Source organism: Lygodium microphyllum, chromosome 2, assembly GCF_053477565.2.
Source record: "Lygodium microphyllum isolate KBCC chromosome 2, Lygodium_microphyllum_v1.1.10, whole genome shotgun sequence".
In the NCBI taxonomy this organism is placed as follows: Eukaryota; Viridiplantae; Streptophyta; class Polypodiopsida; order Schizaeales; family Lygodiaceae; genus Lygodium; species Lygodium microphyllum.
Window position 1 is genome coordinate 188,390,883 of NC_141136.1, and position 6,832 is coordinate 188,397,714.

Sequence of the window (6,832 nt, forward strand, 5' to 3'; positions counted from 1 at the left end):
CGAAGATTCCTTGGCTCTCGCGCAAAGCCTGGGAAGGTAGAGTCAATGTGGCTCCATGCGCGCGAATCCGCTGATATTCATTGAACTCCATCCGTGGACCTATTCTGCACATGCCACGTTGTCAAGCTTGCCATAGTAGACGTGTGAAACATGTGGTTTATGCGAGGGATGAGCGGAAAGTGTCTGAGAACTTTTTGAGGGATGGTTTGCCCTTGCAAGTCCTGTCGATACCTGTGAGCACCACACTTTGGACATGTCTCCATAGTCTTGTATTCATCTCGAAACAATATGCAGTCGTTGATACATGCATGGATGTTATTGTAGTCCATGCCAAGCTTCTGTAAAACATGTCGTGCATCATCACGAGACTCGGGCATGGTATTTGCAGGTGGCAATATATGATATTTCAATAACCTTAAAAAAATCATAACACACCTTGAAAAAACACAAATGTTTGCAATAATACTCTTTTTAAAAAAAACAATGAAGCCTGTGTGCAAGGTACCTGAATAACTCAGTCACACTCGTATCGCTCCAACCGTATTTTGGTTGCACACTTAAGAGTGCAAGAAATGTCTTCAACCAAGATACTCGGCACCCATCATATAATGGTATGGATGCTTCCTCTCTAAGCGGGTCAGATGTCTCAACATCCATGGGAATCAATGCATCGATCATTGCCTCCATCTCAGGCTCCAAGATTGTAGGCAGGTCGGGAAGGTTGTCTGTCTCCTCTGGCATTGACGGTATAGATGGGCCTTGTGAGTGGTCGATTGGCTCCTGCAATCCATCCATCACACGTCCACGAACTCTTCTAATTGGCCACAAAGGGTGCACTCCCCCTTGGGTCGAGACATCACCCCCCTGGATAGAAAATTTGCCAACAAGACCCAATCTTATTGTGTATGGTTTTCAATTAGCTGGAGAGTACAATGCATAATTAATATTAACTTCAAATTACCGTTTGCTAAAAATCCGCAATCGCCTAATCAATGATCTCAGATTGAAACTCGCCAAATCGTCGTACATGTTCTATAGACAATTGGCGTTTTCGTCTAATTGCCAACTTGCATTGAGAGCAAGGACATGGGACACGTTGATTAAGATACGTCTCGCAGTCTTGAACAATAAGACCTTCTTCGTTTTCCATCTTATCTACATTACAGCAAACGAGGCTTAAATGGATAGCTTTATGGAGATGTACGTCAAGTTGCAAGTTGCCCATAAATCTTGCATTGTATATAGTAGTTGAGAGATATTCCGATGTTATATCACGGCCTTGTATCATGCTCAAGGATTTGTTTGTCCTAGTAGATAGTTATTTGTTATATCTCGGCTTTGAGTATAAGTAATCCATTTTAAAATTAATGCGCGCCATCTATGAAATTTAATAACTATAGTAATAAAATTTATTTCAATCAATTCTACTCATAGTCATAAGACCTGAGAGAAATTATCCTATACTCAATTTAAGGGTTTCTTCTTCTATAACAATACTTTTGGGTTCATTTTGATGAAGTACCTTAATGACCATTAGCTAGGGTATCATTTTCTTTTAGTCCTTCCGTTGACTAGTTGGCATGATTTCTAATTTGGCATGCCTATAAAGTTAATACAAAAACAATGAATTATGCATATCACAATTAGATCCCCTACTTGGACATTATGAAGGAATTGACCATTTTTAAGCCATCTTAAAGAGTTACCAATGTACGTGGCCCATGGCAAAGCACATTGCATACCATTATCAATAAGTCTATTATCTTAAATTTCCTTCCCCTCCCTCTCCCTCTTTTTCTCTCCCTCTCTCTCCCTCTCCCTCTCTTTCTCTCTTTCTCTCACCCTCTCCTTCTCCCTCTCATTCTCTTTCTCTCCCTCTCTCATTTCCTTGCCCTCCCTCTCCCTCTCCCTCTCTTTCTCTTTTTCTCCCTCTCCCTCTCTATCTCTCTTTCTCTCTCATTTTCTAAACAAGCAAAAAAAAAGTGATTTAAACATCCTCCAGGCAAAAGGGAGAGGGAGAGATACAATGCACACTCTCTCTCTTTCTCTTTCTATCCCTCTCTCATTTCCTTCCCCTCCCTCTCCCTATCGCTCTCTTTCTCTCTCATTTCCTCTCCTAAATGAGAAAAAAATAAAGTGATGTAAACATTAAACAAGCAAAAGTGAGAGGGAGAGAGAGAATGCACTCTCCCTCCTTCTCCCTCTCTTTCTCTTTCTCTCCCTCTCTCATTTCCTCTCCCTCCCTCTCCCTCTCCCTCTCTTTCTCTTTCTCTTTCTCTTCCTCTCCCTCTCCCTCTCCATCTCTTTCTCTCTTACTCTCTCATTTCTTTCCCCTCCCTCTCCCTCTCTCCTAAACAAGCAAAAAAGAAAGTGATTCAAACAACAAACAACCAAACCCGTCGTGAGAGAGAGAATGCACACACTCTCTCTCACCCTCTCCCTCTCCCTCTCTCATTTCCTTCCCCTCCCTCTCCCTCTCCCTCTCTTTCTCTTTTTCTCCCTCTCCCTCTCTATCTCTCTTTCTCTCTCATTTCCTAAACAAGCAAAAAATAAAGTGATTTAAACATCCTCCAAGCAAAAGGGAGAGGGAGAGATACAATGCACTCTCGTCGTGAGAGAGAGATTGCACACACACTCTCTCACCCTCTCCCTCTCCCTCTCGTTCTCTTTCTCTCCCTCTCTCATTTCCTTCCCCTCCCTCTCCCTCTCCCTCTCTTTCTCTTTTTCTCCCTCTCCCTCTCTATCTCTCTTTCTCTCTCATTTCCTAAACAAGCAAAAAATAAAGTGATTTAAACATCCTCTAAGCAAAAGGGAGAGGGAGAGATACAATGCACTCTCCCTCTCTTTCTCTTTCTATCCCTCTCTCATTTCCTTCCCCTCCCTCTCCATCTTTCTCTCTTTCTCTCTCATTTCCTCTCCTAAACAAGCAAAAAATAAAGTGATTTAAACATTAAACAAGTAAAAGGGAGAGGGAGAGAGAGAATGCACTCCCCCTCCTTCTCCCTCTCTTTCTCTTTCTCTCCCTCTCTCATTTCCTCCCCCTCCCTCCCCTCTCCCTCTATTTCTCTTTCTCTTTCTCTTTCTCTCCCTCTCTTTCTCTCTTACTCTCTCATTTCCTTCCCCTCCCTCTCCCTCTCTCCTAAACAAGCAAAAAAGAAAGTGATTCAAACAACAAACAACCAAACCCGTCGTGAGAGAGAGAATGCACACACTCTCTCTCACCCTCACCCTCTCCCTCTCGTTCTCTTTCTTTCCCTCTCTCATTTCCTTCCCCTCCCTCTCCCTCTCCCTCTCTTTCTCTTTTTCTCCCTCTCCCTCTCTATCTCTCTTTCTCTCTCATTTCCTAAACAAGCAAAAAATAAAGTGATTTGAACATCCTCCAAGCAAAAGGGAGAGGGAGAGATACAATGCACTCTCCCTCTCTTTCTCTTTCTATCCCTCTCTCATTTCCTTCCCCTCCCTCTCCCTCTCGCTCTCTTTCTCTCTCATTTCCTCTCCTAAACAAGCAAAAAATAAAGTGATTTAAACATTAAACAAGTAAAAGGGAGAGGGAGAGAGAGAATGCACTCCCCCTCCTTCTCCCTCTCTTTCTCTTTCTCTCCCTCTCTCATTTCCTCCCCCTCCCTCCCCTCTCCCTCTATTTCTCTTTCTCTTTCTCTTTCTCTCTTACTCTCTCATTTCCTTCCCCTCCCTCTCCCTCTCTCCTAAACAAGCAAAAAAGAAAGTGATTCAAACAACAAACAACCAAACCCGTCGTGAGAGAGAGAATGCACACACTCTCTCTCACCCTCACCCTCTCCCTCTCGTTCTCTTTCTTTCCCTCTCTCATTTCCTTCCCCTCCCTCTCCCTCTCCCTCTCTTTCTCTTTTTCTCCCTCTCCCTCTATCTCTCTTTCTCTCTCATTTCCTAAACAAGCAAAAAATAAAGTGATTTAAACATCCTCCAAGCAAAAGGGAGAATGAGAGATACGATGCACTCTCCCTCTCTTTCTCTTTCTATCCCTCTCTCATTTCCTTCCCCTCCCTCTCCCTCTCGCTCTCTTTCTCTCTCATTTCCTCTCCTAAACAAGAAAAAAAAAGTGATTTAAACATTAAACAAGCAAAAGGGAGAGGGAGAGAGAGAATGCACTCTCCCTCCTTCTCCCTCTCTTTCTCTTTCTCTCCCTCTCTCATTTCCTCCCCCTCCCTCTCCCTCTCCCTCTATTTCTCTTTCTCTTTCTCTTTCTCTTTCTCTCCCTCTACCTCTCCCTCTCTTTCTCTCTTACTCTCTCATTTCCTCTCCTAAACAAGCAAAAAAGAAAGTAATTTAAACATTAAACAAGCAAAAGGGAGAGAGAGAGAGAGAATGCACTCTCCCTCTCTTTCTCTTTCTCTCCCTCTCCCTCTCCCTCTCTTTCTCTCCCTCTCGCTCCCTCTCCCTCTCCTTCTCTTTCATTTCCTCTCCTAAAGAAGCAAAAGAGAACGATTTAAACCTTCAACAAGCAAAAGAAAGAGAGAGGGAGACTCACCAATGAGATATGGTGAGCGTGGGGCGGCTTCTCTTTGCAATGAGGGCTCCTCCTCTCCTTCGCGAACAACGGCGGCGGCGACGGCGGCGGCGGCAGCAAGTCTTCTTCCTCTCCTTCCTTCTCACAAAGCCTTTTCTCTCTCCCTCGTTCTCGCTCTCAAAAGTCGAAGCAAAAGAAATGAAAACAGTGCTCGGGTTTCGGCCATGCTTTTTTTCATGCGGCGTCCCGACGCCAATAGCGACGCGATATCCGCCGTCACTAATCGGCGTCGCTAATTGCCCAATTCCTTGTAGTGAATCTCATTGCAAGTTTCAAAGAGAATTCTTGCCAAGGATTATATCCTAGCAAGGATAAGTATGGAGGCAACATGTGGGCAGTGAGTCAGGTACAACATGTTGTAAAGATGTAATACCTACTCAAATAGAGGTGACGGACTACAAGGTATCCACTGTCCAAGTGGAATATTTAGATAGGAAATTTGATAATAACTTTTTAGATGGAGGATAATGGGTGAACATAATCCTTGAAGAGTTGTAATTGGCTCACAAATTTCAAGATTTACTACCTACACCCTTTCAAGTCAAAATAGTAGACCAGAGCAGACTTCATCCTCTAGGAAATTTGAAGAACTAGCTTATCAAAGTGATAGGTTTGAAATTCAAGGTCAATTTTGTGGTCCTTAGAATGGAAGGATTGGGAGATTATAACGTGTCCACCTGTTATCTTCAGGACACGTCCTAGTAGCCATAGGAAAATATGTCTAGAAAGCGTCACCCGGCACTCCCATGGAATCTTATGGGGTTTGTGATCTAGGACTCTCCGTGTCTGCTACGTAGTGAAAGTATTCCGACCATTCCCACTTAGGACTCACCTGAATTAGGGTTTTTCCTATTGGTCATTTCCTATGGCAACTAGCGTCGAACCCAAGCGAACTACTTTACGGAGAAACGCTAGGTCCGAACGGATTCACGCTGCACTTGGTTCAAGAAGAATGGGAAACAAGAGGGATGCGAAGCTCAACCTCTCTGCCATAAGGCATAGTCCCATTCCATTCCCTTAAAACAACGTAAATCGGGATCAATTATAACTCTAGGTCAACGCTTTTGTTGTTCGTATTCTTTGACGATCTTTTGGATGTCCATCGTGATTTAAGAAAAGTTTACAGTCAACCGGAACCACCCATCCATAGGACGGACCTATGGCCACATCCCGCACTTTCCTCAAGTTGTTTTAGTTATTTAATTACCTAACACATTTAGTTAGACATGTATCAATCAGCTTCCTTAATTAACCCATTAGACGCTGGTTTCTTCACATAATCATATTACTTGACATAGAAAAGCAATGTCAAACAAGTTCCTTGCTAACATGTTATCATATTTATCATTGAAATACATAAAGTCCAGCCCGTAGGCTTATCCACAATCCTCCTGAAGGCTATCCAGCAATCCACAGAGATCACTAATCCAATCCTAAGTCATGTTAGCCTCTTGTGCAGGGCCCGAAAGGTGAGGGATTTATTGGCCAGAGCCCCCCTGGCACCCAAGCATCCTCTTGCTCCAAGTAGCGCTTAATGGAGAGACCTCTCATGGCGAGTTGGGTCCACCTTCCCAGCACGATTAACAACCCCCTTGGTTAGGGTCAGGCAGGCAGTTAGGGGTAACTGAAGCTGCCTCTCCCTTCACGCCTTCAACTTGAAGCATTAGATATTCATTTATCCTTTAATTCTTTGTTTAAACAAAGCAAAACAGTACTCCTAAATTTGTAACAAGCACAATCAATTCCATTGGTCATTATTGTTGGCCAACTGCTAAGAAGTGAATCCTTCTTTCTGAATACATCCAGCACTCGATCCGGGATTACTTGCGACTTGGCAAGATCCCCTATATCTTGGGCTAGGGCCGTACCCTATTAACCTCTCTTGGTTAATTCCTTAAGTTCTTATGTTATTTCAATTTATTGGTCGGTCTCTTGCTTTCAAGCAATTATCTTTACCGAAGAAAGATACTATATTAGGACAATTTTTCATCCTCTTTCCAGATAACTTGCGTAAGAGTCTGCCAATCTCATTCCGAGGAATTTGGCCATTTCTTTGTGATAAATTCACAAGATCGTGCGACTCTAGTACTTGTCACACAAGTGTTGCATCAAGCTATGGGACTATTTACCCTTCGAACGGAGTCACGAAACAATCTATTCATGATTACATTAGGCTGACGTTGTCAATCCTAGGGTTCCAAGTTCCATCTTTTTTTAGCGAGAAATTCCTAGGGAAAAAATCCTAGATCACTTCTCAAGTATGTCCCAATGTCCTTACATTCCGTG